At 43.3% G+C, this 22,128-nt stretch overlaps 1 protein-coding gene across 2 annotated transcripts in view; it reads left to right on the top strand.

Annotated features, from left to right (window-relative positions):
- The window catches only part of BCKDHB (branched chain keto acid dehydrogenase E1 subunit beta), a 1,118,926-nt gene that overhangs the window by 261,590 nt on the left and 835,208 nt on the right, over positions 1-22,128 (top strand). The window lies entirely within an intron of this gene.

Consider the following 22,128-nt stretch of genomic DNA (forward strand, 5'->3'; position numbering starts at 1 on the left):
CGTATGTAGCGACCGGTACACATTGCATGGAATAGATTTGAAGCATGGGAGCAAATGCTTGGTCCCAGGGGGGCAGGGGCCTAATTGCTGGAGAGCGGCCTTTCCCTTGAATCTGGGCAGGAGAACGGGTTATCTGAAGATACAAAGGAAATGAAATGAAATGTCTTCCCAGAGAGCTTATAATAATCCTGCTTATGCAAGTTGCATTAGAACATTGTGTGATGAATGTACTATGCTGACACTGTTTCTCGTTGCTCAAGTGGGTGTATTTGTGAATATTTGTATGTTTCCCTCACCTTCATTGCTTGATTTTGCTCGCAAGAAAGTGTCACTCATCACCTAGGTGCGGATTGTGCAGATTGTGTGACCGCTAATTACGACACCTCCAGTTTCCCCCCCAAAAGTATGTTTAGGCCCAGAGTTAGGCCTTGGGAGGGGGGAGTGAGCTTCACTATCGGAGTTGTTTCCGTAAAAAGATGGCGCAATTGCAGGGAACAGCCTCAGCTGCTAGAATCCACAGGGCAGACCCCAATGTCACATTAAAACTAGACTATTGGTTTTGTCAGTGCCTATGCCAAGAGTACTTTTTGGAATGATTAAGGGTGTGTCCAGATCAGAGAGACCTGGTAGCTTTTATTTTTGCTGCATGCTGGTTATTAGGGAGCAGGATTTTCTAATATGTGACAGTAAGTGTGCCTGACCGGAGACGTTTTAACTGCTATGTGCGTGCCTGCCTGGCTTAAGCAGTGTTGCAGTTGGCGTGCTGGTGAACCCATGTGTCTGTGGTGGGTAAGTTGACCTTGCCTCCTTTTCTTTTGTTAGTCTTGTTGTTGGCGCATTGCTTTGATATAAGTCCACCTTAATAGTAAGTTTATTTGTGTAGCGGAAATCCTGTTTTGGCAATTCAGAACAACTGGTGTGTCCTAGTAGTCCAGTGCCAAAATGAAAGTTGTCCCATATGAGAGCAAACTGTTAAAATGGCACAAGCGCACCTACATCACTGAGGAGCAAATGCAGTATTTGTGCAAGTAAATTCTGCAGTCTGAGAGTCAGTTTTGTTATGAGGGCTGGGAAATTTCCATACTACTAACTGAGAGGAGTGAGCTTGCACAATGCAACTCTATTATGAGTAGCTGTAGATGTTCAGAAATTAGTTTTTGATCGTTTCGCTGACATAAAGGGCTGCAAATGCACAATTTGGCCCCTTTATTTTACTGTTTTTCTTGCAGAGTGACCCCCGGGTGGTTTGAGCTTGCTCACTTGCATTGCCCACTAGCCAACAAATATACTGTAACCTGCCCCCCTAAACAAGCATAGTCTCGCCTTTGGACCTTATAAGTATTTATGCAGCACAATATCCTTGGTGCAACAACATCAACTTTTGCATTGGTAAAACACTTATAAGGTCCCAAAGGCGAGACCTATTGCCTACCATCTTAAAATTGTACTGAGAACTTTTGCCTTGCTTAGGGTTTGCACACCCGTTTCGCATCTATTCATTAAGAAGGGTAGCAATATAAAAAATGTCAAGCGTCACAGTCCTGTCTCGGGGATCCTGATTGTAAGTTACTCATTCTCAGTGGGTAAGGGAGCCAGTACTGTTGGTGTGTTTTTTGATGCGAGCGCTAAGACATAAGTTTAAGCTGAGTGGATTTCTTTTCAGTTCGGACTTTAGTTAAACCGTTAGGCAAGACCTTTTAATTTTACTGAAATTACAGGTATAACCCTGCCCCCATCTGCAATACATATTAGAACCAGCACTTCTCAAGAGCAGACCGGTTAGTCCCGATAGTGAGTTATTTCAGTTGAAAGCACTGGTTGTGTTGCACATCGTTCAGTACCATTGATTATTATGGCTTAGAGCGCATTCCAAATTGGGGTGCTTTTACAGATCTGATCATGCAGTATTAAGTAATTGGAGCCATGATCTTTAAATTAATTATGGAAAGCAAATGTTAAGCCTAGTAGTAGTTTGTACACAGACTTAATGTTATTTTAAATTAGTTACAGTTATTGTTTTTGATTCTAGCTCAGAGCGGACAGAAGCAGTGCTGGCTATCTAGTGAGGACAAGGCAGACAACAGGCAGAGAGTGCAGCTGCAATGGCGGACATCAGGTTGTGGTTGGGAAAACCCACTGGAGCTAAAATGCCACTGAATAATGCAGGAGAGAGTTCAGCAGTTGGGAAAAGGAAGTCATTAGAAGAAATCCACCAAAAGCAAAGGGAGTATGATCAAACAAAAAGACAGAGAGTTGTACAACAGAAATGGCTTGAAGATTTCAGGTGGGCAGTGATTGAAGAAAAGGAAAGTAATGGAGCTGTCCTAGTCGAGACCAGTTCTAAAACATCTCAAGTTTTGTATTGTGGAGTTTGCAGGAAATTTCCTCATCTCACAGATACTAAGTCTTCCCTAAATGTTGGTGTGACAGAAAAATTCAAAAGGGAGACGTTGGAATGGCACAACAAGAGCAAATCACATGAAAAATGCATATTACATGAAGCTGCAATTCAAAACCCACAGGAGACCTGCATAGCTAAATCGATCACAAAATGCATGAAAAAAATATCGGGCACTTAAACATTTTATTTAATACAGCCTATTATCTTGCAAAAGAAGGTGAGGCTTTTGTTAAGTTTCCAAAACTCTGCACACAAAGAACAATCCTGACTGGAATTTCGAAAATTCTATGAATGATCATGCATGCCGTAACTTTGTAATAGCAATTGCAGGGACCCTAAAAATGACAATTCGATCCCAGATAGAAAATGCTAGGTTCCTCAGTGTTCTGTCAGATGGGTCAACTGACAAAGGAATTCAGGAACAGGAACTGATTTATGTACGATTCGTTTGTGAAGGCACCCTTGTAACCCATCTGTGTGACATTGTCCGCATGAAAAACTCCACTGCATCCGGAGTGAAAAATGCTTTAATAGTTGGCCTGGAAAGCATGGGCATATCTCTGGATATTCTGAGCCAGAAATGCATTGGTCTGAATACAGATGAAGCTGCTGTGAACCTCGGTAGTAAATCTGGTGCTGTGAAGCAGCTACTGGACGAAGTCTCCAAACATCAAGGATGGGACAATTGCGATCACATTGCAGTTGTGCACTGTGTAGCTCACAATCTAGAGCTTGCTGTGTGTGATGTTAAAAGAAAAAGTTCATACATATCCAAATTTGAAGAGGTGCTCAAAGGATGTTTCAAACTATATTATTATTATTCACCTAAGCGGAGAAGGGAACTTAAAGAGATAGCTGATAATCTGGAAGAGCAGTTAATACATTTTGGTGGCTTGCAGCAAATCAGATGGGTAGCAAGTCAGCACAGGGCAGTAACAGCGCTTAAGACAAACTGGGAATCTACAGTACTTCATCTTGAGCACCTTGCTACTGGTAGTGATGAATATTCAAACAAAGCCAAAGGATTGCTTCATGACATGAAATCAGAGAAGTTTCTTTATTTCTTGCACTTCATGATAGACTTCACAGAGCTGCTTCAGCAAGTGTCTAAGGCATTTTAACAAGAAGACAGTCCTATTTCTGAAGTTGCAAGAAGGATTGAGGTGCTTCAATAGAAGCTAATACAGTTGAAAACATAGCCAGGAAAAGCACTAACACAATTTCAATTGCTTTTTAAAGATGGAAATTTTGCAGGGGCCCCGTTACTAACACAGGCAAAGCCTGCTAGAAAAGGCAGCTCTAATGAAACTAGTGTCAAGGAAGACACTACTGAGTTAATAGAGAATGCTCTTTCTTTTATAAGTGACCGGTTTCTGAAGCACATCTCAGGCAAGCCGCATTCTTTGTTTAACATTTTTGATTTTACTTTGTGGCCAGACTCTGTTGAAAAGATTTTGGGGACCTTGTTACATGCTACAAAAAGGTAGTTACTGATGAAGAAATTCAGTCTGCACCTGGAGAGTGGCTAGATTTTAAACTGTACGTCTTTCATCGGATGACGTCGCATAAGCCTGTATCCCTCTTCACTCAGCTATTAAAAAAACGCCCAGAAGAAGTTAAACATGTCCTTCCAATTTTAGAAATCATGCTTTCCATCAGTCCAACAACAGCAATATGTGAACGGGGGTTTAGCAGCATGAACCGAATAAAAAATTAGCTCCGTACGTCCCTTAAAAGTGACACCATGTCTGCTTTAATGCGAATCCAAGTAGATGGGCCGGAGTTAGACACTTTTGATCCAAACCCAGCCGTTTTGCATTGGCTTTCAGCAAATCCAGGAACAAGACATATTATGGGCCACAAACATCCTTGTCAAAACAAGACTGTTACTGAGTCAGAAGATAGCGACTGAGTTTATTGCTACTCTCTATGTTTAAATCAGCACCATTTTCCTTAACAAGTTAGTAAATGCTGGTGCGTTGTGTTTTACCATTCACTGTTTGGTGTCTGTCAATGATACTTCTGACAATTTGCCATGGTGAAACAGCTGTTTGTCTACTTTGGAGACACTCACCCCCAGTCACAGACCTGGGTTGAATCCATCATCGTTCTTTAGCTCACTGTTCGCCACCCCAGTTCAGGACTGGCTATATGCAAATCAGTCTTGACCATATTTCTTACAATTTGCCATGGTGGAGCAGCTGTTTGTCTACTTTGGAGACACTCACCCCCAGTCACAGACCTGGGTTGAATCCATCATCGTTCTTTAGCTCACTGTTCGCCACCCCAGTTCAGGACTGGCTATATGCAAATCAGTCTTGACCCCTGTGCCTCATGGGAACAGTCCAGCCCGAACTGCCAAGCCAATGGACTCCTGTCAAAGGCCCTGGCACTTTTTTTAAATACAAATTAAGCACTGCCACAGCTACAGCAATCTAAATGAAACTTTGAGGACTTGGCAGCACAAACTTATTACAAAATGAGCTACATTCTGCCTCAAAGCTGACGGAGCGCTAATGCAAATACAAGTGGACAGCTCGAAAGTTGCACACTTTCATCCCGAACAGTAGTGCTTTCGCTGAGAGGAAACACAGGACAATGACAATCACATTGACACAGCCTTCCAGGTCCATGAATATGCAAAACTGTCCCTATATTTGAAAGAACAAGCACTTGATCTCTGGCCATAAATACCGATGGCTCAGTCTGTTTCAACCTCGATTGATACAAGTACATTGGTCCTGTTGCACAAAGTTATTTCAAGACAGAATAGCAAGGACAGAAGGCAGCGTTGCATATGAAGAACGCAACCCTTAGCTCAGAGCATCAGCATCTTCACTAACAAGTAAGTGCCTGATATGTTGTCATGGATGTTATTTCAGTGACATGTTAAAGTTTATGGGGTATTTTTATGTATGTTCGCAGAAACGTTCACCACGGCACTTTGATACACACATCTTAGGGAGGTACTGGGTGATGAATTAATAAAATTTGCTGTTCATTTGGTTGGCCATCGTTTTCTTGGGTTGTTGGCGCTGCAAATGTTTTGAAAAAAATTCATATGCGATCAATTTGTGGGTCGAGTGTATTGATGTTAGGTCTAGTACAAAAGTCTACTCACTCGACCTGCAAGTCAAGTAAGTTTTTTTAGATTTGTCGAGCCCTGATTTAGTATTGCCATGTTTCCTGTTTACCTTAAGTTGAGTATAGGCTTTGATAGGATTGGATGATTGCAGTTTTCTAGAATGGGTGATGTAAATTCTAGGATGAAGGGGGAGCATGGGGAGGACTTATTACAGTGTTCCGACCAATCCTCCCAACAGGCAGGTAAGCCACCCACAGGTTCCCTTCTAGATTTAGGACCTTAACTTCAATATTTATGTACTCCAGGTCTCAGTCCTAGCACATACTCCTGCTGGGGAAGTTCCTTTTAGGAGATGTGGCAGGGGTCATGCAGTGTAATGACTTGACTTACCTTTAATTACATTGCCAGATTCCTTGAAAGCCCTACTGTAAAAGAAATTCCCCAAGAGGAGATTTACCAGTAGTGAAACCTCCGGTGTACGACAAATGGAGATGAGGGCCTGAATCTAGAGGGAATGTATGTGGCACACCTTCCTATCAGGGAATGGTGCTGTTAGTGTTCCAATGGAATGCTTGACATGGATATGTTAGCTTTACTTTGTAAGCTCTCTAAATCAGGCATCCTTACACCGCAGGTATGATCTTAGTCTTTTACTTTGCAGGTTGTTGCAGGGATTCTGCTCATGCACAGAACTATGCGCAGGAAGCCAGGACCTCGGTGTATTGTTGTGTACCAAAAAAGCCACCTGAGTGCCCAGAACCCCAATCCGACTAGCATTAGTGTTTCATACGTTCTCCACACTACAGCAAAGCTGCCAATGATTAGACTACCTAGAACATGCGACTTAGTAAACTCTCAGGAATAGTGGGAAACAAGAACACTCTTTCGATCACACTCATACTTGCCCACAACGTGAGTAATCAGAGACAATGCATAGTTTAAAATGTTTATTTTTAACTAGCGTGCTCTAAGATGCAGTACTCTAGCCAATACGAGCAGCATAATGCATAAAAACAATATAATTAGCATTGTTACAATTCCATAAAGCACAAAAGAGGAAATCTTATTATAATGACAGTGGAAACAGGACTATAGCTCCCTTTACCACCCTCCCCGTGCTCATGAGCTAGTTTAGAATAATTATAGAAGACCTCTAGGCTTTGTCAGCGAGACCCCATACCTATGAGATCAGATGCAGTGAATTACATCTCAGGATCAGCACAGCTCTTCTATGTTGAAAAGGTTTTCTCCAAGTGCCTTCTCCTGCATGTAATGGCATATTAAAAGCACCTGAGTTTCAGTTGGGCCGCTGTACTTCATGTTATGTCTATGTGCATGGGACTGACCAAAGTGAATCAACAGCATACATTGTTATTCGACCTTGAACAGGGTGTGTAGACCGAGAGCGCGGTGCCCTGCTGGATATTTGAAAGGTAGACAGTTCTCATGTGAAGCAGCGCCAGCAAAGTATTTCACGAGAACAGAGCCATGTAGTGTTGTGTGCAAAAGCGACAGAATGGCAGCCAAGCATATACTACTTATGCTAACTTAGCAATGTCTGCAGTTAACCCCATTTCCTCACTACACCGTCCCCTTGGTCAGGCCAACAGACAGTGGACTCAATAGAACACAGAGTTCAAGTAAGAGTGAGCAAGAATTAAGAGCAGCAGTCATATTTGGACAAAGTCAAATGGTGGACTAATTTGTGTATAAAAATTCAATTTGAGATAAAAAAAAAGTGAAAAAGAAAAACCATTACAAAAAATATCCGGCAGATGATGGAAGTCATCCAGGTTAATCCATTAAGGTGTATGAGCAGTATGTTGCAACAGCCTCCAAGAGGAAGTCATTGACATCGTCAGAAAAGAGAGCAGCCATCCATTCCAGCAAAGAGAATGAACATACATGTTCATCAACAATGGGTGCTTCTAGCATCATCAGTGGACAACCTGTGTGTTCCTCAAGAAAACTTTGTTGTAGGAAATCATGTGCAGCTGCACAGACATCCCATTCCGCTAAAACTCCAAGCACAGCTGCGCAGGCCATAATCCCAGTGCCAGAACATTCCAGCTCATGCGCCACTAGAGGACTCATTAGCAGGTCATAATCCGGGGCAGGAGACACCATATTGGAGAGGCAAAGATCCAATGCCCATTCGAACGAACTTTCCAGGCAGTGGAAGACTGGGTGGACGCAAGTGTAATAACCAAAACGAAAGGATAATTCATTAACCACGCTCAGAGTAGCCAGTGGTAAAGTACCATAGCATTCAAGCTTACGACTACGAAGCAGCAGCAGCCGGTCTCGGCTGTTTGGTGCCACAGGAAGAGCATCCATTTTGGAGCAAGCACATTTTTTTTTTAATATATACCTATATAGCGCATGGCTACCCTGAGGCCTCCCAGCGCTATTTGATAGAAGAACAGAAAAGCAGAAGGCCGTTAAGGGAATGTCTTAAAAAGGTGAGTTTTCAAGAGCTTCCGGAAAGTCAGGAGATTTTTATCCTTTCGTAGAGTGAGGGGGAGAGTGTTCCAAATCTTTGCTGCATTAAACGAAAAGGAGCGTCCACCCCATCTGGATCTTCGTATTTTCTTGGGGGTGGCCAGACATAACGAACTGGAGCGCAGGGTTCTCTGAGGGAGATAGGGGGTGACCAGGGAATGGGTAATAGCCAAACCAGTCTTCCAAATGGCTCTATGAGCCAGACACATGGCTTTAAACTGTATCCTAGCCGGAATGGGGAGCCAGTGAAGACTCCTCAGTGCTGGTTTAGCAGATTGCCACCGTGGAATCTGGAGGAGCAGGCGAGCTGCGCAATTCTGAATCAATTGTAATTTGTGGATGGTAAATTGAGGAGCTCCAAGATATATGGCGTTCCCATAGTCAAGGCGAGAGAGTATAAGGGCCTGTACCATAATTCTTCTCGCCTGGAAGGGGAGGAGGGGGAGGATTTTCCGCAGCATTCTCATCAGTCCATAACAAGTGGCTGAGAGCTTGGTGGCCTGATGGTTAAAATCGAGGGAGCTGTCAAGCCACATGCCAAGGCTCTTGATCTGTGCCTTCGGAGGTGGAGCGGGACCCAGACATACCGGCCACAGGAGAGCGGGGATGGAAGACGGAGGGTTGCCCATAAACATAATCTCCGTTTTGTCCCCGTTAAGCTTAAGGCAGGAGAGTTCCATCCACTCGGCCATCGCCTCTAGGCAAGGGCCTAGGGTGCTAGACGACCCCTCAGAGTGAATTAATGCTACCACTAACTGAGTGTCATCTGCATAGGTGATGATCTTAATGCCGAATAGATGGACAATCGCCGCCAGGGGACTCATGTAGATATTAAAAAGCGTGGGGCTCAGGGCAGAGGCCTGAGGAACCCCATAGCTAAGAGGCAATCGAGAGGAGACCACGTCTCCCTCAAAGACTTGAAATTAACAGCAGAATCCCAGCGGCTAGGGTAAGCAATAGTGGCAAGCCACCGAAGATGCTGTAAAAAATAGAATGGATAAATGCCGGTATCACATCACATATAGTTTGAAAAGAGCTCATAAGGCCAGAGCCCACAGCTTTAAAAAAAATGGGCAATGCGTGTAGTGCTAGAAGCATTGAAGATAGTATGAATCAACGCACTGAAATGTAGTGGGAGATCGGTATTAAAAAGCGCATGTACCTCTATACAGGTGTTAGCCACGTGAAGGACGAAGGTCTCACGGGCAGATGTGAGAGCAACTTCTTTTTGGGACAATAATGCTCTTATTCTGCTCAATTTGTTGAACTCTGTCTTCAAGGTCGGAATGGAAGGCCAAATCGAGATGTCGAGCCTCCCATGCGGGGGTGGAAAAAGCACATTTTTACAGCAAACCACACGCTGTAAGACTGTTACAATGTAAGGGATGCCAGCAAGCATGCCGCAGAAATCTTCATTATTTAAAAGCAAATAGCTACCGTTTGCTAGCAGGGTAAACGTAGGTGCGATAGCTGGTACTGGATGACCCTTCAAAATACACGCCAATACGGTGCATGTAAATTACATGCGCCATGCAACTGTACATTCTTACACACAAGAGAATGATCAGGCGAGGAATCACATGACTCCCCAGTGAGGTACACCTCTTTGTCATACCGTAAGCATCTGTATGTGAAGGGTAAATACCACACCTCGTGAAGAAATGCACTACCTAAAGGTTCATAGCGGCCCAAGTGATAATGTTTCATACATGAACTAAATTTAAAAAAGGAAAATGGCAAAGGTATTACCCCATGGATGAGCCACACTGCAGAATGAGTTTCAGCAACTGAAAAAGGCAAAGTTTCTAATTTTTCAATATGTAACAGAGTGTATGTGGAATCCTTCATGGACATAAACTGTTGTCTATCTGTCAAGTTAAATGGCATAAATAACGTGACGTGTTCATGTAATGCCATGGAGCTTTCCCCATCTTCAAAGTTTGCAATGTCCATGCAAACTGCATAATTGAACGCAATTGATTTTGACCATGATACAAACCAGATACTTCATCATGAACAAAATCAACAACAGATGAAACAATATTGTCTAATGCGTAAACACCGGATGAAAGAGTGTTAATACTATTATCAACAACAGTAAGCACTTTTTCTAAATTAGCTTGGTCTATTGCCCTTAGACGCGATGCAGCTTCAATTTGGGACAGCTTACAGATTTCATTGCAAGTAGCATAAACAAAATATTTTTGATCTTGGACCAGAAGGCCCTTTTATAAAATCTGTCAAGTCAACGTCACCTGATAACAACGATAAATGGCGTTTAACTGATGTAAGGGTCGAGTGTTGCAACCAATTTTGACATCATTTTCCTACTGAATAGGTAGTAACCGAATGGGAGTAAGAAAAACGTGGATCAGGTCTATCCTGAATGTATCCTGGGGCATTGCATAGAAAACGGTGTTGGCAAGAATCTGAACCTGTTTGCCAAACCAAGCAACCCTGGGGGTCCAGGCTAGAGATATTAAAGGTATTATTGGTAAGCAACAATTGCAAATCATCAATGGCCAAGGCAATATGATTATCCCAGGTGTCATAAGGAGCCAGTGTAGGTATTTTAGGTGCATTCATTTGTTTTGCAGTGGCTAAACCTAAACAGGTTGTTTGCTAAATCGAACTTTTCAAAAATAGGATTTGTATTGGGATAAGGCACACATGATGCAAAGCTTCAGAGCCTTATACCTGCCCCAATTTAGAACACCAAACAGACTTAAGATCTACTGTATCCTTCCGCAGTTCATAGCCACCCACTGCCAGTTGATCAATAAAGAATTTGGAATACACTAATTTAGTGTGGGTTAGCACGACTTTAGAATTGGACGTATTATTCAATTTAAAATAAAATGAATCCGGGTTGGAAATATTGAAATCAGTGAAATATACAAATTCTAAAAAAAGAGTTTTCGAACTGCCTTCAATGGGAGCCGGGCAATGTTCCCATTGTGTGAAATTAAAAGCATTTCTAAATGTACTAGCTTTATGCAGGTAATGATGGCCAAAATGCTGGTAACAAAATAAATCTGCATAATTTGCAGTATTTAAATACAAATCCTCAGCATCAAATGCAGCATAATTCTTTAAATCAGAAAATAAAGATTCAACAGCTTGAACGTCCCAATCATCAGAGCGTATGTTATGTTTCACTACATCCCCCATAGAAACGCAAAGTAAATTGGGAACATTAACCACCTCTGTGGGGCCATAAATTTGGAAGTTAATTGCATCCCACACTATTCCATCCGCAACTGGCCAGGCTGAGATGTTGACAAAAGTCTCGTCCCTTTTCATGATGTGTGATGGAGGAGCGCGGTGCCAAAGTTCCATCAATTACTTTAACTGCAGAGCGTTCAGTGAGGTAGTGTCCATTTATTAAAAGGAAGAAAGATGTCACAAATCCAATCGACATGAACAAAAAAATGGCGATAAGCACCAACCACATGTATGTCCAAGAAGGAACCAAATAATTTCTTTCAAACCAGGTGACAAAAATAGAAAATTTGGAGGGGGGGACTCGATGATGTGGAGTTAGTCAAAGGAAAAACGTTACTGATCAGTGTGTTGTCTTGCAACCCAGGCAATGACTCTGTAGCGGGAAACGTATATTCAGTTTCTTCATGAAGACTGCAAGCCGGCGGGTTTAGCAAAGGATCAGTAACAGAAGTCATCTCTATGGCAGTGTTAAGTCAGATGTTGTTGGAACTGGCCAAGACTGTATGCCTGGATATTGTTGGACAGGAAGCAGCAGGTGTCATACTATGTAGAATCGGCCAGGCATTGTAGTTTGACATTGTCCACTGAAATGTATCTGTTATCTTTGCGACCAGGACGTGGTGGTAAAATGACTGTATGAGTACCCTTCACGCCAAGCACTGGGACAGGTGCACGATAAGAGGGGCCAAACTCTTTCTTGTTCTCCACCTTCTCACAGACCAGGTCTCCGATATTGGGTAGCCAGCCGACTACCGGAATCTGCAGCGCCGCTTCAGTGGTGGAGGGGTTCCTTTGCAAGACCGTCTCGAGTATCTTGTAGTTTCTGTAACACATCAGAATGATTATCTACATCAAAGGATGCGGCTGTCGCCGCCATGTCTAGACCATCAAGGTCCGGAAAAAACATTTTCATGCCAAAGAGCATTTCGTACGGGGTCCGCCCACCCAGAGGTCTTCTAGGGAGATTATTTAGTGCACGTTGTACGTTATACAAATGGGCGAACCAGTTCCTGCCAGTACCTATTACTCTTGCTGTCAAGGATTGCTTTAAGTCACGGTTCATTCGTTCCACAACTGAGTTGACCTCAGGCCTGTATGGAGACGAAAATTTGACTTGCACCCCCAAAGACCTCATGGCATCCTTGTACGCCTTAGAGGCGAACGCGGGACCCTGGTCAGAATGAAAGGTGCCACATGCAAAAATTCCCACAAAGACACGCAAATTCCTGATGACAGTTCGTGCGTCAGCACTGCGTTGTGGCCAAACCCAAAGAAAACGTGTGCACGAATCAACTGCAACCAAGATAAACTTATACGCAGTATCCAAAGAAAATGGACCGCATTGATCTAAATAAACACAATTGAATGGTCTATTAGAAATGTACAGCTGTGTTTGTGGTGGGCATGCTGCCATTGAAGGCTTAATCTGCTGCCAAATGTCACAAGAAAGCACATAATTACGGGTTTGTTTATATAACCCACGCCACCAGTAACGTTGCTGTAAGATAGAGTCTCCGAAACGCCTGCATGAGCCAAGGCCATGCCTTCGTGCGCGGCTGTTATCAATGCTAGTCTGCGGTCCTGGTTGGGAATCAACCTGTCACCAGCGTCAATAATTCTCACATAGGGAACTTTATCGGGACTTAAATGATGAGAGTATTTCGAAGGGAAACCCTGTGGGTACTTACTTCCCTTCTCTGTAGCAGCTATAGCTGCCAAGATGTCATCATCAATCTTAGTCATGGATCTTGTAACTGCTGCAACAGAATATGTGGCTACTGCTATTTTAGCTGCTTCATCAGCCAAACTGTTACCGACTGCGTGTACTCCTACGCGCTGGTGGCCAAGAGTATGAATTACTTGTGTGAGAGGCAGACGTTCTTTAAGCTCTGCGACTCAAACCCAAAGCATTTTATGCTTATTTGCGCTGCCTTTAGAATCACGATAGTCATTCTGAGACCAAAAGAATAAGTTGTCATTAAAAGACTGCACACAGTAGTAAGAGTCACTTACAATCAAGGTAGCCACGTTAGGATCAGCAAACTCCAGTGCTAGCACCACAGCACGCAGCTCCGCTAACTGGGCGGTACAGTCCCCTAGTGCCTGCGTGTGCACGACACTAAACTTAAACTCACCGTTCACTATGGTACCTGCCACTATAGCGCATGCTGCCGAGTAAGAATGTTTTGATCCGGTCGCCAGTTGCGCAGAACCGTCGGTATAAATGATACAATGGTAGTCCTCGGTCGGGCGCATTGACAGGAGCAGGATGAACAAATTCATACTGTAAGAACTCCTGAGTTTGCAATGAGGATTCAAAGCTATAGGTGACATCAGGTGATGTCAACGAAGTAGCCCATTGTATCCAACGTGGATGTAAAGCTTTTGAGTTTTGTCCACTGGCTTTTGTCACAGCTTCAAGAGCCGGACATGGTGTTACAACCATCATACGTTTTCCTTGCACCAGTTTGCGTTCCTTCAGGATCGCCATCTGGACTGCGGTCAATACTTTTTCAACAGTTGAAAAACGCAGTTCAGCCAAAGTGTACAAATGTGACTTGTAAGCAATAGGTATTGTGTCACCTTCATTAAATGTCAAGTAGGTGAAACCCACTGCTCCTGGCACAATTCTTATCCCAGGTGTGTGTGGTTATCACGTGTTAACAAGTATTTAGATTCAAGAATATCAGACTGCAAGGATTACCGAATAGCTGAATGCTCCGGAAGCCAGCAGGCTTTTGTAAAGGTAGGTTGTATCAAGGCATACAGTGGCTTGATACGCGGGGCATAATCGGGAATGTAAGTTCGTCTGAAGTTTAAAAATCCCAGAAAAGATTGCAATTGTTTCAGGGTTGTAGGAGAGTGCAAATGTGCGCATTTCTCCAAGAAGTGAGGCGCCAGGCCACTACCCTCATTATTGAGCTCATAGCCCAGGAACAACTCTGTGTTCTCTGCAATGTTTGATTTTGCAAAGTTACATTTGAAACTGTAGTCCGCAAACAAAACTATGATGCGGTCCATGCGACAAAGATGCGGGCATAATTTGTCATCTGTGAGGTAAATATCATTAACGTACAAGTACGCATCAGGGTCTATGTCATCTAACAGAGAGACAACGCGTGCGGCAAAAACACCCGGGCTGTTTTTGTAGCCCATGGCCAATCTTGTAAATTGTTTTTGTTTACCGCCCAGGGTGAATGCTGTCCATTGACTACTTATAGAGGACAGATTGTGGCTAAAAAGCCATTGGAAATGTCAAGTGTATTTTTATATTGTTTACGCACAAGACTGTCTACAAGTCCTGAGCTATGGGTATTTTGAACCGCACAGTTACGACAATAAAAGTTCAAATGCCGGTAATCCAAAACTAAGCGGTACGACCCATCTGGTTTGGTCTCTGTAAAAAGAGGGTTATTCATCGGTGACACACGTCTCAATCACTCCTTGATACTCTAATTGTTCAAAAAGTTCAGAAACGGGAGCTTAGCTTCCCGCTGGAGAAGATATTGGGGTTGTGGCTGTGGCATTGACCACAATAGTACCTCATGAGGCGCAGAGGTATTATCCCAGCCCACCTGAGTACGGTACTGAGCCAGAGCAAGCACTAAAGTCCACTCTTTCGCAAAAGCCATTGCTTGCTCCTTGGCTGCGTTGTGTGAAAAACTAGGGAGGATTACCTTCTACCCCCATGGAGCAGCTAAAACCAAAGGCGGGGAGCAGTCTGCCTCAGCTATCAAGATTTCATACGAAGAAGTCCGATTTTCCCCAAAAATCCCTTTAACAAAACGTTGTATATCACCTAATATTAAAAATAAAGTTTCATGTAATCTATCAGGGGGAAACACTCGGGTGTCAGCAGTTTCTACTGTGATAAAAGTGTCAGTTGCTGTCGCCTCCAGAAATGGACGCAGTGCTTGCCGCACTATGGTAACCTCCGCTGCGCTGTTTAGCAGCGTTACTGCCCAAGTTAGATTCCGAAGGCGAGTTCTCACCGTCCGTGGCATATCTCGCTGTTAAAGCAGCAACTTTCTTTTTCTGAAACTGAGGGCATTGACGAGGAAAATCGTCCTGCTTTCCTTTACCGTCAGTCTGACGAGGTTGCTCACGTCCTTGCGGGGCACCTCGACCTCTGCTGCGATCCTGGCGATCCCCCTCACCGGCTTGTGAGCCCGATGTTTCCTATGAAGAACGAGGAGAACGCTGATCAGGGACCTGAAACCTGTCAGGAGACCTAATTCTTGCGCGGTCGCGCAAATGATAAGTGCGCTCAGAGGGTTCGGGTGCCGGTGACGCTGCACGTGACCCTTGTTTCTGTTGTTGCTTCCACTGTTTTTTATTTTTCCAAATCTTTTTAGGAAAAACTGGATGGTCGTCTTTATTAGACTGCGCCGTCTGAGTTTGCTGTTGTGCCAGTATTTCAGCAAAAGGCTTAAAACCCAAACTATTGCTTCCAATGGTCTTATAGGCATTGGCAATAATTTTTGGTAATACTCGGGGTTTCTCTTCTTCCGGGACAAGACGCAAAGCATTAGACACTTGAAAGTTAACCGCATCCCCCTTGATGTTCTCAAGTATGAGATCAGCAACTACGTCAAACACTCCGACAAGCCTTATCCCCAACTCCACTGCCACCTCCGGGCCGTGCTCATCCTGAACGCGCTTAATCACGGAAGGCAGCACAGTCATAGAAGGTGTGCCAAAACACTTCGCATACACTGCTGGGAACACTTTTCCCCAAGTCTCACAATCGGTTACCTCTGATATTAAGTCTTTCTGCAAACATATTGTCAAGATCCTGTGCTTCTCCACAGGAGAGGTATTAGGAAATACTGCTTCCAACTGGTCAAATTTCTCAGCAAGCCAGTAAGGTAAATCATCCTTATTCTGTGGTCGCTTGCCCATAATCGAATTAACCATGACGGGACTAATAGACATCCCGGCCAGGCCAGCTGGTTGCGCCGCAACCCCAGGTGCTCCCTTCTGGAGGTTGCGGGAAATGTATTGTATTAGAGCCCTATGCACCTCAATCAAGGAGGTGTGCAAGACACGCAATTCATCCACAGTGGCTGCTAGATAACGTGGATTTGGTGTGTACCCGGCCAAAACTGACCAAGTGGCCCCTGGAATCGACAAAGGGCCTAACCGGACGGTAGTCACGGTGTGGGGGAGGGCGCCATTAAACCAAATACGGTGTTGCCATGCTGAAATCGGAACGTCAAGAGTCGTATATGGCCGATACGTGACGGGTATTGCAGTGGGAGTGTATGTATGGAGCAAATTACCATCACCGTTCACTGCCGGGAAACGTTACCCTAGAGTAAAATACCTCAAAATGGAAAGCCAGATTGGCTCCAACCACAAAGATTAGTGGGATACTAGCCTCTGGCACTCCATATGCTGCTAAATGATGACGGGCGTCTCGTAAATAAGTACCAGACCAAACGTTAGGGCGCCATGTTGCAGGGATTCTGCTCATGCACAGAACTATGCACAGGAAACCAGTACCTCGGTGCGTTGTTGTGTACCAAAAAAGCCACCTCAGTGCCCAGACCCCAATCCGACTAGCATTAGTGTCTCATTCGTTCTCCGTACTACAGCGAAGCTACCAATGATTAGACAACCTAGAACATGCGAATTAGTAAACTCTCAGGAATAGTGGGAAACCAGAACACTTTCGATCACACTCATACTTGCCCACAACGTGAGTAATCAGAGACACTGTATAGTTTAAAATGTTTATTTTTAACTAACGTGCTCTAAGGTGCACTACTCTAGCCAATACGAGCAGCACAATGCATAAAAACAATATAATTAGCATTGTTACAATTCCATACAGCACAAAAGAGGAAATCCTATTATAATGACAGTGGAAACAGGACTATATCTCCTTTTACCACCCTCACCGTGCTCATAAACTAGTTTAGAATAATTATAGAAGACCTCTAAGCTTTGTCAGCGAGACCCCATACCTACGAGATCAGATGCAGTGAATTGCATCTCAGGATCAGCACAGCTCTTCTGTGTTGGAAAGGTTTTCTCCAAGTGCCTTCTCCTGCATGTAATGCCATATTAAAAGCACCCGAGTTTCAGTTGGGCCGCTGTGCTTCATGTTATGTCTATGTGCATGGGACTGACTGAAGTGAATCAACAGAATACATTGTTATTCAACCTTGAACAGGCTGTGCAGACAGAGAGCGTGGTGCCCCGCTGGATATGTGAAAGGTAGACAGTTCTCATGTGAAGCTGCGCCAGCAAAGTATTTCAGGAGAACAGAGCCATGTAGTGTTGTGTGCAAAAGCAGCAGAATGGCAGCCAAGCGTATACTACTTATGCTAACTTAGCAATGTCTGCAGTTAACCCCATTTCCTCACTACAAGGTGGGTGATATTTTAACTGTTTTAAGTTAAATTCTGTAAATTTGTAGAGCGTGCTATCACCCGACAGGGTTTCCTGGTGCTCAGCAGGTGATTGTCTAACCTCACTGCAGGAAGGGAGCTATTTGAAAAGCCAGGTCTTCAACTTCTTGCAGAACTTAAGTTGTGAGGAGGAGGCCCTGATGTGTAATGGTAGGTTGTTCCATACTTGAGGAGTTAGGTTGGAGGAGGCTTGACCTCTGTATCTGGTCTTGCATGGTATTTATGCAAGTATGAGTCTGGCCGAGAAGAGGTGGCTGGATTGTTTGTGAAAAGATGCCGCGCTGTGTAGAGCTCTTGCAATGTGAGTCAGGAGTTTGAACTGTGTGTAGTTGTGTATTTGGAGCCACTGAAGCTTCTTGAAGTGTAGCGTGACGCGGGTGCTGCATTTGGGGTGATTCTGGATTCTGCTTTCTAAATGGTCTGTAGTCTTCTGAAGAGATGATTGATGATTCCGGCGTAGATGTTGTGCCAATAGTCCAGCTTTATAGTTAGAAGGGTGTGTGTGTGTGACAATTTTGCGGGTATTGCTTGGAAGATTTTTCTCAGCATCTTCTTGGTGTGGAAGCAGGATGTTGTGGCAGGGTTGATTTGTGATGTCTTGTTCAGTTTGCTGTTGAAGATCCCGAGGTTCATGGCGTGGGTGATGTGGGTGGGTACAGTTTGGCTGGACACCACATGGAGACTCATGGTGTGGTGTTGTTATGAAGATCTCGACTTCTGTTGTCAGTGTTGAGTTTTAGAAAGTTGGTCTTCATCCAATTGGTGGCATTGGCCATGGAGACGTGTGCTTATGTGTATATGTATGTATGTTTTTATATATACACCACTGTGTAGTTACAATTTGGTCAGAGTATGCACAGGAAGAACAGTTTTTGTTTAGCTAATACCATTGGTGCCACTTGACAAATCTTAATAAAACTGGAAAGTTTTGGGTGATCTGTCAAGAAGGGGTTGAGAAAAAGGGGGTTCCAAAACGTTGTTTTCCTAATGTTAATTCCCATAGGAAATTTTGCACAGCGATACAAAATAAACGGTTGAACAGAATTGCACCCAATTTGGCAGAAAATATGAACTTTACTCGGAGAGCTTGCTTTTCGTTACTTGGTGTAAATCCAATCAGATGTGTTTAAGAAATTTGCATTTAAATTATAGTGATACCTGGGCAGTTGAACTCGTGGTCTAGGTCATGTGTTGGAAGTTAAAATTAAAAACACATTAAAGGGGGGAATGGTAGAGGTACCGTTGCTCCCTGGCACTTCTTGTGGTCACCCAGAGGTATCCAGTAGGGGCTGAAAAGATAACAAATGTTTGTGCTGTCGGTCCTGTGGTACTCCTTTGGGACCCAACGTCGCCCTAGTGAAGTTCTGCAGGACTCCTTGCCTATCTGTGTTACCAGGACAGTGTGCATACTTCAGTAAGTGAAGCTTCTCTATTCTTGCATAACTGTTAGTGTGTGGCGGTACCGCAACAAAAATAAAAAGAGCATAAAAATGTGTGGTGGAGGTCCGTGGGGGGGAGGTTGAACGCCCGCAGGGAGGTGGGCACAGGGGCTGTGGCCAAAGCCATGCACTACAAGGCCAAAGGCCGGGTCGGTCGTCCTCGTGGGATTGACTACCTGCAGGGATTTGGACACAATGCCTGATCATAGGTCTGGCCCAACATGGCCTTAACGCTATGCTCTCTAAGAAAGTTGTGGGAATATGATTTTAAAAAAGTGACATTTACTGAAAAAACAAAGGTTAAAGTGATGTTATAGATAGGTGTTGTAACAATATAAAAACTCCTACGCGTATCTGCTTATATGCTATTAGTGTTCTAGTTCTTTAATTTGTAATTTTATTTTAAATTGAATAAATAAAAACGTATTTGACCTTAAATTAAAAAAATTAATACTTAGAAAGATAATTCATATATAAAGTATGATGAAATAAATAGAATGATATAATATTTATAAATGTGAATTTATTCAAATACTTAAAATAAATAATATATGGGTATACTTTTTTAGGCAAATTGGCTTAGCAGAAATATACTTGAATTCAATGGAAATAAAACTGAGTTTCTGTGCTGCTGCCCTGGCAAGATACCCTATCAACCTCCGAGCAACTTTTTGCCGTGGATAAATGACTCATAGCCCGATCAGTTCAAAATCTAGGACTCTTGATGAGAAGCTCTCTGTGAAAGCTCATGTCAATAAAACAGTAGCTACCTGCAATGGACTTATGAGGAATCTTTGAAAAATTGTTCCTTTACTGCCACAGCCAGCTAGGAAGCCGGTGGTGCAGTGTTAAACAAACTAGACTATTGTAACTCCCTCCTGCTAGGAGCCCCAGAATACCTGGTTAAAAGACTTTACAGAATTCAAGTGAGGGCTGCTAAGCTGGCACTAAAGAAAACAAGATCTGATTCTGCATCAGGTACCTTGAAGGAACTCCACTGTCTACCTGTTAAGGTAAGATGTTCTTTTGAGGCCATGTGTACAGTTCATAAAGCCCTTCATGGAACTGGATCTAAGTTACTACAAAACAAATGTTGCTAGTATAGACCTTTAAAGCCTTTAAGATCTTCAGCATATCTGGTCTATGTGCCATGATTTAAAAAGACCAGAATGGATGTGAGTTCCTTTCAGGTTAAGGCAGCACAACTTGGGAATAACTTGCTGCATGCCTTGAGAGCAACTGTAAACTTGCTGAGTTATAGGAAGAATCTAAAGACATGGCTTTTCCCAAAGTAGATAAGGTAGAATTTTAGTTTCTTGGTATAAAACTGCTTAGGAGAAGTTACCTGTGTAAACCATGATACCCGTTGGATGACCACTGCGCTTTAAATGTATGTGTCTTGTAAAGCGCACTGCTGCCCTGAGGCGTCCTGGCACTGTAGACCGCTGGGGAACCCGTCCTGGCTATCCCTGTGAGATGGTCCCTCCTGGGTATCTCCAAGGTGAAACCAGGCATCCCCGGCGAATGTGGGGGGCCGTTGTGGAGATGAGGCAAGCTAATGCCCAGAGTTGCCGAGTGTGATCCCTGGTTAGAGTAGGCACCGAGGCGAGAATTATCGATTCCGCTGGCCCTAGTCCACGACCCTGCCGCATCGGTAATTGAACCCTGGTCCCGGGCTGTCCTCTGCTTCTGGGTCTCCTGCCTCTAACCAGTGAGCCACACCACTCCACACAAACTGTTTTTAATAACAATTGTGATAATAGGGGTTTTTAGGTTCAGGGATGTTTGGTGATGCTTAATCTTCAGGGTTCAGGGATATGTGCTGTCCAGGTTTAGAAAGGAGCTTAAGGGTTCTTTGATGGGTAGGCTTTAGGAGTACTAAAGAGTCTTGAGGTTTCAGGGATGAGATTTTGTATAAGGGGGTAGTGCAATGTTTTTAGGGTTCAGGGATGTCATGTATAAGGTTTGTGATGAGTTTTGAGGGCTTAGGGATGGATAGTATATAGAAGTAGGACTATTAAGGGGACTTTAGGAATCAGGGGTGGGTAAAGTAAAACTACATTGTAGTAAATAAAACACATACATTTTAAAGTAAATAAGAACTACGTGAAAATTAATTTTAATTAAATTACATTTTAAATAGTGTTATTGGAGTAATTTAAAACAATACTTGATTTGTAAAAAGATATATATATACATATAAATATATATTATCTAATTTATATTTATTAGGGGCTAGGAATAATGCTGATCAGTGAAGTAAATGGTACTCCTGATGTACCTCACGAAGGTGTAAAGTTACTCCTGGTGAGATGTAATGATTCCTGTTGTAAATGCATGCAAGGTGATGAATGATGTTGTTGACGTGGACTTGGAATGCAATAGGGACAGAAGGAGGTGATGCTAAACCAGCACTGGGGCTAAATATATGTCATGGTGATACGTAACCTGAAATGTAAAATCACCTTTCACACTGCAAGCAATCTGAAAACACAAAACGTGTTTTTTAGCCTATTTTTATTTCCACTGAAATATTTTACCCAACACTATTTGCTGACCTTGAACATTTTTTGGGAGCACAACATCTGTGTTTTTTTTTATTCTTTTTTTTCTTTTTTTTTAGTTTTATATAGCGCGAACTAGACCCGAGACATTTGGTATCAGAGCGCTTTACATGTACACCAGTTGTGTTACAGAAGGACACATTCATTTTTGTTAGGCACAGGGAGATTAAGTGATTTGCCCACAATCACAGGATGTTGAGCGTATTTGCTGAGACTCGAACCTGAGCGTCCTTGCTCAAGGTCGACCGCTCTAGCCATAAGGCTACATCCTCTCCCCCTGGATACTCTACAATTTATAGATGATATGAAAAATCAATGACTCTGGGCCCTGCTGAAATTTTACCTATTTAAGACAGTCGTACCCTAAAAGAGGCAACGTCATTAAGTAAATAAAGCCACATTTGAAGCGGCAAAAGCCTACTTCAGCCTAGTTATTCCAGAGAGTCTGTCAGATTACTTTCTGCACACACATTGGTTAACGACCAAGACTTAGATG

Source organism: Triturus cristatus, chromosome 6 (assembly GCF_964204655.1).
Source record: "Triturus cristatus chromosome 6, aTriCri1.1, whole genome shotgun sequence".
NCBI lineage: Eukaryota > Metazoa > Chordata > Amphibia > Caudata > Salamandridae > Triturus > Triturus cristatus.